This window comes from Candoia aspera, chromosome 2 (assembly GCF_035149785.1).
Source record: "Candoia aspera isolate rCanAsp1 chromosome 2, rCanAsp1.hap2, whole genome shotgun sequence".
Lineage (NCBI taxonomy): Eukaryota > Metazoa > Chordata > Lepidosauria > Squamata > Boidae > Candoia > Candoia aspera.
The window spans coordinates 189,731,763-189,744,375 of record NC_086154.1 but is presented as its reverse complement, the minus strand read 5'-3'; positions in this window follow the sequence as shown (position 1 = coordinate 189,744,375).

Here is a 12,613-nt window from a genome sequence, read left to right as displayed (position 1 = left end):
CACAAAAAAGAGTCGGTTTGATGTGTTCTCTTGAGAGTTTGATCTCCTTTTGATCTATTTTGCAAGTAAGGCAATGTGTAATTAACACGCCAAGTTTGTCAGAACAGCTCCACAACTTCTGATAAAATATATATTTGAGCTAAGAAAGAAGAATTTGAAAAACGAAGGTCTTTGCTTCCTTCGAAAATATTAAAACACTGCAATGGTGGGTTGGATCTATTTTTATGTAAAAATTCTCTAGTGAAGCTGGAGGGTTGTTTGGCTGGATATTTTCTGGACTCTTGAAGTAGCCTAATTGTCTATAATAGTTTGTTGGGAGGAAATGAGAAGGAGAAATAGGAAGAAAGAGAATGGAAAATATTCTCAGAGAATTTCTTAGGGAACATTTTTCTAATAAATTTCAATATACCCTAGAATACTGAAGGAGCTAGCAAAATAACTATTGGGACTTCTGTCAATTATCTTTGAGGACCCCTGGAGAACTCTTTGAGAAGCCCTGGAGAACTAGAGAGGTGCCAGAGGGTTGAGAAGAGCAAATGTGATGTTGGAGCAAATCAGTCCATTTGTAAGCATCTTGAAGACTATGCTGGGATTGCTAAGGGTCAGTGTGACTTCGCATAATAGGTCATGTGAGATAAGGCTTGTCTCATTTTTTGTCAAGATAGCTACTTTAGTGGACAAGAGGAATGTTGAGATATAAGCTACCCCAATATCAGCAAAGCTGTTTACAAGTTTCCATATGACATTCTCATTGATGAGCTGTTCAAAGAGTGGTTGGACAATACTATAGTAAAGTGGGTCCACAACTGTATGACTATCTATACTGAGAGAATCAACACTGGGTCATATTGGAGACTAGTAACCAGTGAGTCCTGCAGGGCCAGTATTATTTAACATTTTTATTAATGACATGAATAACAAGGTTGATGAATTGCTCACCAAATTTGCAGATAATACCAAATTAGGAGGTCTGGCCAACACTCAGGATGATAGAACAAGATTGCAATCTAATCTAAACAAATTGGAAGACTGTTCTGTGAGGAACATGATGTCCTTCAAGAGGAAGAAATGTAAGGCATTTACAGGGAAAAAAATGGACACACATACATGATGGTTTCAAAGCACTGCATCAGAGGACTTGGGTGTGGTCCTGGACAAGAACCTGAACATGAGCCAGCAGTGCAATACAGCTGTTGGAAGGCTAACACTGTCCTGAGCTAGTTTAGAAAAAGCACTGCATCAAAGACAAGTGAAATCCTTGTTCCCCCTGCTTTGTACTGGTGAGACCACACGTGGAGTACTCTGAATTGTTCTTGGCACCACATTTCCAGAAGGATATTAACAGGTTAGAACAGGTCCAGATGAGGGCAACAAAGATGATTTGTACAGGGACTTGAGAACATGCTTTGTGTGGATAGGCTGGAGGAACTGGAGATGTTTAATCTGGAAAGAAAGAAGACCAAGGGGAGACATGATATCAGTGTTCAAGAACATACAGTAAAAAGTGCCATACAGAAGATTGTCAGGAACTATTTTCCACAGAATAATTTTCTACAGACCAGAAATAATGAGTACAGCTTGCAGCAATTTAGATTTTATTTAAATATAAGGGAAAACCTCTTGATAATAAGATCTGTACAACAATGGAATAATCTACCTACAGAGATTGTGGATTCTCCATCTCTGGAGGCTTTAAGAAGAGACAAGAAAAGCTAACTCAAGAATAGTTTAAATGGCTTTCCTACACACTGCAGAGGATTGGACTAGATGATCCATGTGGTCCCTTCTGACTATACAATTCATTCATTCATTCATTCATTCATTCATTCACTGACATTTGATTGCTATCCCAAAGTTCCATGGACTGATCCAGCAAGATGTTTGATCTTCTGTATGCCAGAACTAAGACTGTGGAATTCAATCAGACTTAACTTCCAGGAAGATTCTATTGGATTCCAGCTTTTTTTGTAGTAACTCAGAGCTGCTTAGATCAGGCAACAGGAAATTTAAATAACAAAGGAACTATTAAGCAATTGCTCAAAATGTTTCTGTTCTAAACCCTGTCAACTGGCAAGTAATTAGCTTAAAAGCCTCTAAATCGAGATTACAATAACATTGTGCCAAGTTTTCTTAGGTTAATCGGGTGAACCACTGTGAAATCTAAATATCCTTAATTATGGCAATTGTTCTATGAATGCTATATAACAAGCCAAGACACTTGGAAGCTTACACTGATCAACTTTAAAGAAAGATTTACACAATACAGTAGATTATGAAAGGAGATGAACTGGAAGGTGATAGGTGTATCACATTCTCTCTCTTTTTTTAAGCAGGTGGCAAAATATTTGGCAATTGGAATTTGAGGAGAGACCAAGAATGCATGAAACTTAAAAAGACAATGTTTATTAGACTTGTAAAGGAAATGAGAATGAGACAATTTTATTTAAAAGAAGGGGGGCAATTAGATTCACAGGTCAGTTCTGACCCTCATTAGCAGAGTAATGTTCTTAAGCACTTGCCATGCCTGGAATAATTCATGCAAATTCTAATTTAATTCTGTAGTTTTTGAACGCTGACAAGATATGTTTGAAGGTTCAGGCTTCCTACTGAAGAAGAGTCTACAGATTCTTCTCCTGCCCCCTACTTCTATACTCTTTAAGATTTATTTAGTCATTTTAAGTTTTATATTGTCATGTTTATTGCTGTTGACATTTATATATTACTTGAATTTTAACAATGATCTGCAGTTTTTTTTAAAAAAATCACAATATCATATATTTAGTAATTCAGAACTAATTATTGAAATATTCAAATGTTAGCCCAATTCCATGATCCTTGTAAATTCCCTGTTTATCCACTCTGCTTTATTTCCCCCTTGTTTGCCTCATTTTTTCTTTGTGTTTTTTTTTAATTTTCCTTTAAAAATGCTTAATACAAATATTCATCATATGTATCATCATTGTATGGCATACACCAGGAAATGATGTAGCTGCTTAAGGGATGCCAGGATTCATTCTTATGTCCTGCTTGCTGAAGCAGAAAGACACTGCTCTGTCTAGGATATGAACAGATCAGGTGCCCCTGGCCCACCACAAAGGCAGTCTCCCCATCTTTTCCTCAAAAATAGTGCTTTCCAGTTTCATCTGGCACAAGTTGTGCCATAGGTCCATCTGAAGCATATTATACTGAGATAAAGTTAGGAGTGGAGTCAGCTTTGCTCCTGTTGGCCACCAGAGGCTACCATAGACACTCCTCCTGGTTTCTGGCCACTGATTTTCATCCATTTGCCTTTTGTCAATGGGGAAGTCAAGGCTCTCCCATTGTGCCAAAAAGCCACAGCTCTCACTTCTCTTCCCAACCCGTATGTGGCAAAAAGCCACAGCTCTCACTTCTCTTCCCAATCCATTTGTGGGGGAAGCAGTTCTTCTGAAGTCAGTTCTCTGATTCCACAAAGTGATCACTCCATCGGACTAGAGAACTGCTAGCCAAAGAGCTGATTCCCCTGTTCTCCTAAGCCTGGCAAGAAAGATAGGAATGGATCTTTTTGGTGCCAGTTCTTCCTGAGAGTAAGCAGGAGACCTGGCATCAAAAAGACTTGTTTCCTCCATGGAGTAGCCACTTGACCTATTTCTGTTTCCACAGAGAAGAGAAGTGAGGTAGTAGAGGTTCTTTAGCCAGGATCTGCCCGCCACCTATTGCAGTGCCAAAGCCATGTGGAGTAAAATGTGGAGGCTTTTCATACATGTGATAAGCAGTCTTCCAAAAGATGACTGGATACATGTAATCTTGGATGGCAGGAGAAGAACTGGAGAGAGAAATGACTGTGATCATCCCCTTTGATCCCAGAGTTCAGAGCATACAAAGCAGAAGACCTGTTTTCCCCACATACATGTACGTACAAACTTTTCTTGCCATAGATGACAGGAGTAGTGATGGGAAGAGAGGGGGAAATGGGTCTCTTTTTTACCTGTCTCTTTCCATGGGTGGCAGGAGAATCTAGGGGAGAGAAGTGGCAGAGAATGGTTTCTTTGATGACAGTCTTCTGATCCCACAGAATAATCACTCGGTAGGCTGGAGGACTGTTGGCAGAAGATCAGGGGTATTCTACTGCCAGGGACTGCCTCTCTCTTCCCCCCACTGCTGGTGCAGATAGAACTTCTATTCTGCTTCATTGCCAAGGCAGAATAAGGGTTGGAGATGTGGTTGACACTTCTTAAAGTTGGCATATTTTTCTGCCACCTCCCACACCTGATGACAGAATCTTCCTGCCACCATGCAGAAAAGCCCCCAGATGGGTACTGTGGTTCTGTCCCCATGCACTATGAAGCATCTTTTTTAAAAAAATTCAAAATGGTGCACAGCCTATTTACAAATGCTCATTTCCACACATTTAAAACTCTGTAAAAAAATATATGTTGAATCTAGATGTAAAGATCTTGTTCCCTCAAGGCCATTTCATTGGCCGTGCTTAGTTCAAAACCCTGCTCATTCATGAAAGGTTGCCTTTAACAATGGCCTTGAGCAAATCATTATCTCTCAATCCAATTTATTTTATAAATTGTTGTGAGGCTAAGATGTGTTAATCTGTTTCCAGGGAGCTGTATTTCTGCTTCAAGACTTACAATTTCACCAGGTATTGAGTCTGCATGTACATTTACCTACATGTACATAGTAGGTAAATATGTAATTATATAATGTTGCTTGGGCAGCGCAATGTCACTTGCTGTTTTGGAGGCCTTCAAGAGCTTCCCAAATATCAAATATCTTGCGGGGCTGACAGAATGGAAGTTGATTCCCCCCCCCTTTCAAAATCTTTGTGTTTGTTTTTATGTTAACACATTCCATCCTATTAAAATTATTGGAATATGCCAGCTCCAGAATTCACATAGATTAAAAGTCAGTTTGAGGGCAATTTTGGATCATGTACATCTGTGTTCTCTGCTATTATGCCAATCCCTATCCCCCTGTTTTCCCCCAATATTAGAGTTTCTAATGTCAGAACTTTGAGACTTCCTCTGCTGTTAGAAGGGGAAAATCAAAGCATCGTAAAACCTACACGTAATCTATATAGCCCGTTATAGCTGGATTCTCCATTTGACTTCCCTTGCTACAGACAAATAAGCTTTTTTTGCATGGAGGATTCCAGGTGCTATAGAGCCCTGGTTCTAACAATTTAAGAAGCCCACACTTCAATTTGTACAGTTTGTACAATCAGTAAGAGGTGAGCTGTTTCTTGCTATGTTTCATTAGACCAGTGATTCGATTCCAACAAAATATAGAATTGTCCAGACTTGAACAATCCATGGAATTCTCTGCTGTTCCTCCTGTCCTGCTCAGACTTAAGGTAGCCAGGCAGATTCACTATCAAAAATACTCTTTATTAAATAACTATTTACAATAAATAAGTCCTTAGAATCAAGCAGAACTGATTTCAGTTAAGCCCAACTGGGCAGCAACAAGGAAACTGGCAAGATTGCAGGAGGAGACAGCGGCAAGGCTGCGGAGCAGCCCTCTTTCATGGAGACTGAAGGCTGGAAGAAGCTGAAGTGCGAGACGCTACTGAAGCCAAAGACGAAAGATCTTGAACTAGAACACCACTCGAATTAGGTTGGCACTAGAACACTGGACATTTTTGGGATCTAAGGATTGGGCTGGACTGGACTCAATGACTCAGGTTGGACTGGGTACTGGGAACTGAAGATCAAAGCAAGGCTGAGAACTTGGAACAAGGCTGGACCCAGCTGGAAGCCCTGGACTAGGCTGGATACTCTGGACTAGGAACTTGGAGCAAGGCTGGACTTGGCTGGAAGCCCTGAACTAGACAACAATTCAGGTTACAATTAGATAGGTGTGAAACTCTGTAAGAAGGTTGAGCACTCAAAGCACGGCTGGGCTGGAATGAAGATTCCCTGCGAGACTGGAGGTTGAAGGCACACTGAAGCTGAACAGGAGACCGGGAACTCAGCAGCAGTCTAGAAATGTCGCAAGACTACACTGGTCGCTCGAGGTGAGATTGTGACCTGGAGGCACGAAAAGGCTGGACTGGAGACTCTGAACATGGCATTGTTCTTGAAACAGGGCAAGGAACGCACCTGGAACGTGCACAAGATGAACGCAAAGATCCAAAGCTGGACGCAAGACTGAAGTTGCTGGGTTCGGCAAGGAGAAGATCCTGGGTAGCAGCAGAAGTAGGATTTAAATCCTCTTCCTTGGAGAACACTGGCACTGATTTCTCTTCGATAACAGATGCTGTCTCCAATGCTGGTAAGGACTCTTCTGCAGAAGCTGCAGGCTTGTAGGATTGGTTGTCTCCAGCAGTTTGCTCTTTGCACATCTGCCTTTTATGCCGATCCTCTGTGCGGCTGGACCCTTCTGCAGCCAATTGGGCTGCCTTCTCCTTCATGCGCTTTTCTGCCCATCGTTGATGCGCGCTGATTGGAGGATTCAAATCCTCCTCTGAGTGTAGTGGCAATGTGGAAGACCATTGTTATTTCAAGGAGTTAAGCGACATATGTTGATTTTCTCCCTCACATGAAGATTAGAGTTTATTATGAGTTATGCTAATGTTTAATTGGCCTGTTTTTATTTCTGTTTGGCATGGAGGGTGGGATACGAGTCCCTCCTTGAGGGGGAGATGCGCGGTGATAAAAAATTTATAAATACATAAAATAAACCCACAAGGTTGAAAGTTTGTAAGTCTACTCCTCCAACGGCCCTCCAGAGAGTGTGAAGTAGGAGGGGAGAGATAAGAGAAAAACCCCAGATTGTTTTGTTAAATACTAGCTTATCTGTAAAACTTCCCAGGATTTTGGATGATGTTATAGACAGGTGTTTTTGGGCCTTGGGAAGCTTCCTAGTCAAGGTCAGGTTTCGTAGCCTGCTACCATGGAAACATGGGCATGAGGTTTAAGGGCCAGACTTGGATAAAACCCTTAGAATTGTTTTGTTGGGGTTTGGGAGCTTCTGTGCAGACTCTTAAGCGCTGCAGAACAAAGAAAGCCAGTCTTTTGGGGATCCCTGTTGCCTTGGTCAGGAGGCTCCTGGCAACATAAAAGGGAATAAAGGCAACACCTTGCTTTGGTATGTATGATTTCTTTCTTTATGCTATGCTTTTTATGCTTTTCTTTAATCTGCCTAAACTGTGTTTCTGGTTTAAACTGTGTTTCTGTTTAACTCTGTTTGCTTAAGTTTATAATAAAGCTTAAAGTTTATTTATCCACTGGCGTGCTTATTGTCTCTGGACCTAAAAGAACCAATTGTTTGAGCACCTGATCACTGCTCGGACACTTGGCAGAACACTGAGACTTGGCCAACCAGCACCTTTGACTCTTCCCACACTGCTGACTCATCCCCAGGTTTCACTTTCCCAGTTTCAGTTGGATAAGTTTCTGTTCAACAGTTCATGGAGCGAGAATTGCCAGATGTACAAGCTGGGTTTAGAAAAGGCAGAGGAACTAGGGACCAAATTGCCAATATCCGTTGGATAATGGAAAAAGCCAGGGAGTTTCAGAAAAACATCTATTTCTGTTTTATTGTCTATTCTAAAGCCTTTGACTGTGTGGACCATAACAAATTGTGACAAGTTCTTAGTGGTATGGGGATACCAAGTCATCTTGTCTGCCTCCTGAAGAATCTGTATAACGACCAAGTAGCAACAGTAAGAACAGACCACGGAACAACCGACTGGTTTAAGATTGGGAAAGGAGTATGGCAGGGCTGTATACTCTCACCCTACCTATTCAACTTGTATGCAGAACACATCATGCAACGTTCTGGGCTTGAGGAATCCAAGGCTGGAGTTAAAATCACTGGAAGAAACATTAACAATCTCAGATATGCAGATGATACCACTTTGATGGCTGAAAGTGAAGAGGAACTGAGGAGCCTTATGATGAAGGTGAAAGAAGAAAGTGCAAAAGCTGGCTTGCAGCTAAACCTCAAAAAAACCAAGATTATGGCAACCAGCTTGATTGATAACTGGCAAATAGAGGGAGAAAATGTAGAAGCAGTGAAAGACTTTGTATTCCTAGGTGCAAAGATTACTGCAGATGCTGACTGCAGTCAGGAAATCAGAAGACGCTTAATCCTTGGGAGAAGAGCAATGACAAATCTCGATAAAATAGTTAAGAGCAGAGACATCACACTGACAACAAAGGTCCGCATAGTTAAAGCAGTGGTGTTCCCCATAGTAACATATGGCTGCGAGAGCTGGACCATAAGGAAGGCTCAGAGAAGGAAGATAGATGCCTTGGAACTGTGGTGTTGGAGGAAAATTCTGAGAGTGCCTTGGACTGCAAGAAGATCAAACCAGTCCATCCTCCAGGAAATTAAGCCAGACTGCTCACTTGAGGGAATGATATTAAAGGCAAAACTGAAACACTTTGGCCACATAAGGAGAAGACAGGACAGCCTGGAGAGGTTGTTGATGCTAGGGAGAGTGGAAGGCAAAAGGGAGAGGGGCCGACCAAGGGCAAGGTGGATGGATGATATTCTAGAGGTGACGGACTCATCCCTGGGGTTGCTGGGGGTGTTGATGGCCGACAGGAAACTCTGGCGTGGGCTGGTCCATGAAGTCACAAAGAGTCGGAAGTGACTAAACAAATAACAACAGCAACAACAAGTTTCTGTTTCCTCCTCTGATTCAGAAGGAGTTTTGATTTCTGAGTCAGAGGCAGGCTGGATTCTCACACCGCCTTGGGTCACTCTTTCAGGTGTTTGAAGAAGGCAGCAATACACAATGGCTGCAGAGGTGGCCATTTTCATAGACAATCCTATGAAAAAGTATTGAGAAGTGACTGAGGACCCTGTGCTTGAACACTCTTCCCAACTCCAATGATTTTTTTTTTTAAAAAGTTGGTTTTTTTTCCATTGTATTCTCCCATAACCTGAAAGAAAGATGAGGATTTTATTTATTTATGTTATTTATTTATTTTCTATCCCGCCTTTATTATTTTCATAAATAACTCAAGGTGGTGAACATACCTAATAGTCCTTCCTCCTCCTATTTTCCCCACAACAACAACCCGGTGAGGTGAGCTGGGCTGATACAGAGTAACTGGCCCAAGGTCACCCAGCCAGCCTTTTTTCTTTTCCTGTGAACTGGAAGAGGGGCAAGTCATCTTACACTTGCTAATAAACACAGAAGATATATGAGCAAGAGGCAGAAATTGCCACAGACATGGCTTGTCTCCAAGCATTAGTTGTAGCTTGAGAGGGACCATTTGCTTGTTGTATTTAACTCTTTTTAAACACTTCATTTATTCCTACCTTGCTCAGTTACCATAAGCCAATGTCTTATTTTTCCTTCTCTTCCCAATGCAGCTACCTCTACCACATCTTCAACCTATTTCTTTTCTATTTTGGCTGGAAGGAGGGAGGGGAGCGTGTGTTGCAGTGTGTGTCACAACACACATTAATGGGAAGGGGGGATTTCCAGTTTAGTTTCAGCTATAGTTCTCAAGACTGGGAAACCAGGCATTGGATAGGATTTTATCAGAGTTTGTCATTTCACTGTGTCAGTTCTCCCTTTTTTAGGGGTCAACTTACATTCTGAGTCATCTCCTTTTCAGGTAGATAAGGTATGGTTTGTCTGGTATAAATACAACACAGGTTCTTTGTTGTTAAAGCAAGCTTGTTGGGTTGTAAGGGAGAGGAGAATGAGTAGCCTGTGAAAGCTGGTGGTGCTTTACAACTGATCTGTGGAAAGGGGGCAGAGGGAGAAGTAACACTGATTTAGTGCCCTTCCAAGAGAGTGCTTTGCGGCTATCCAGCATGAAGAATTTATTTCTTGTAGGGTGGAAATGAAACAGAGGTCTTACAAAGCAATGTAAGTGGGAGGGTACAGAAAAACATGTTTGATTTCAGCTGCAAATGATCTTAACCAGGAGGGCCAAGGGCCTGCTGTCTGGGGTTATGACGTCCTTAGCCTCACTGATATCACTGGACTGGCATGTACATAGGATTTCCACCTGTACTGTGTTCCCTGATTTGGTGTGTTCCATATGTGCCACTCTTTGAACAATCCAGCAGGTAGATCATTTTACTGGGAGAGAAAGAACAGAAATCAGAGAAAAAGAAATAAAAAAGAAAACCAGATGAGATACGTTGTATTCATAGGTTAAGTATGGTTTAGGGTGCTCCATCACGCAGATGGCATGCAAATTTGAAGTAAATGAAACACTCTGATGCCACTGTAAGCCACTGGTGTGGAAATAGTCTTAGAAACTGAATATTTTTCATCACCTTCTTTGGGGGATTTTTTTTTCTGTCTGCTCAATTTTTCAAACTAGAAAAGAAGTAATTATTAAGCCAAATGGGCTTCCAGGTGAGCTTGCTAAGTAATTCTATATGTTCATATCTTGTGAATAAGACACCATTTGATAACTGAAAACATCCTCAGGCAGTAATTGTGGTAATCCTTATACCACAAATGTTGGATGAATATAATGCAAATGTATTCAGATTTTCACATCAGACTCTGAGCTAAACCTAAAAGCTTGAGATTAATCAAGCTTCTTTAATTTAGGCATCACTAGGAAAGTTGTGAGATGGAAAGAGTTATTCAGAATTCTTTCTTATAATGAATATCTTTAGGGTATCTGTACCATACATAAGTGGTTAGCCAATCCTTCTTCCCAGAAAGCCCTTAAAATTTTATTTTAAGTTCATTATAATGCTTTCCTATGCCACAGTGAAATCTTCCCTCATTTGCTTAGTTATCTTTCTTTTATTCTACAGTATATGGCTGACTATTGGGTGCTATACAAATTAGATTCCCTGGAAATCAGTTAAATTGAGCAGAATTTATGTAGATTTCATCTAAATGAGCCTTCTCCTTCTCATTTAGAAGAGGTATTGCCAGCTTTAGCATTTTCAGGTTGGACATCAAGGAGGTTGTACACAGGGGAAGATGCTGGGACAATTACAATTAATAGAAGTTTATTAATAAAGTCCAAATATTTAAAGCTTTGGAGAGATTTCCCTGTGACTTGCCACAGTGAGCCAAAATAGCAGCAAGGAGGAAATGCCATGGCATCTGCTCACAAAATGGGTTGTTTTCATTGGGCAAGCTGTATTGCCCTTCAACTTGTCTCTCCCACCACCACCTGCCCCCAGAGTTGCTTAGTTAGACATCAGCAAGAGAAGATGAGCCAGTGTGGTGTAGTGGTTAAGGCAACAGGCTAGAAACCAGGAGACCATGAGTTGTAGTCTTGCTTTAGGCATGGAGCCAGCTGGGTGACCTTGGTCCAGTCACTCTATCTCAGCCCTAAGAAGGAGGCAATGGCAAACCACTTTTGAAAAACCTTGCCAAGAAAACTGCAGGGACTTGTCCAGGCAGTCGCCAGGAGTCAGAAACTGACTCGAAGGCAAAAAAAACAAAAAAAACAAGGTTACATATTAATGAGGATTCACTATATTGTTAAGTGCACCTTAACTAAGGCACCTAGTTAAGGCAAACAGGATGTAATTATCTAACTGGAATTAGGGCAGGGAGTTTATCTCTCAGCTCCCACTTAGCAAAGTGTACTGCTCAGGAAAGTAAATAGGAAGAGCTAGCATGTCTAAGTAGTCTTTCTTCCTAGTATTAATTTTAAAAATGAGGGCCAATCACAGGACAAAAGGGTAACTCCAAAATACAGAAAGTAAAATAGGCAACTGAAAATCTAAACTGGATGGTATTAGATAAACTCACACAGTTAGCATAACTGATCATTCAACAGCATTCAGATTAGGATAAGAATTGGGCCTGAGATGAAGAAAAAGGGTAGTAAGTTCATCATTCAATATTTTGTTCCCAGTGAAATTTTCTCTAACCTGCTGTTGGTTCAAAGAACAAATCTTCCATTGGGTTCCATGTAATATATATTGAGTAAAAATTCATTTATGCAACGTAGTATCTTTTCTTTTGTGTCTCAAGGTCTCCCAATCGATTTGAAAGGAATTCTGAGTGTGCTACATTTGGGGGTGTGAGGGATGGAGTTGCAGGGAGAGATACAATCCCATTTATGAGTAGTGAATATACCTCTTCAGATAGTCATATGTGGTTATGTTAGCTGAATTGAAAAGTACTTTCATTGTGAAAAATTACTTTCATTTTTGGCTCCAACTCAAAAAACTTTTTAAAGTAAGAAATCTTGTAGAATTAGAGAATTCTACAGATGATTATTCTGGTTTGTCATTAAATAATCTTTCTGAATGCAAGGTGTAAACTAAATAAAATATAATTAGACTCCAGAATTAATTGGATGTGCTAGCTGTTAGAAGACTATCCTTCAAATGGCATATTTTAATGTGACTTTTGATCTCTTAGATATTCTTAAGCTTGAGATTCATGACTAATGCAGTGGTTACTTCAAATGATGAACTATACTGTACTGTTAAATTTGCACTAATTAGATAGAACTGCTGACAGATAAATAGTAATGCCAGGAGCAAATGATGTTGCATGCAAATACATTGAATAATAATAATAATAATAATAATAATAATAATAATAATAATAATAATAATTTGGCTTGTCTCTCAGCAGTTGCCTTACCACTGTCTTAATTATGGATCCAACCCCCCTTCCCACCCCACCCTCGTAAACTAACTTCACCTTTTCTGGATGGAA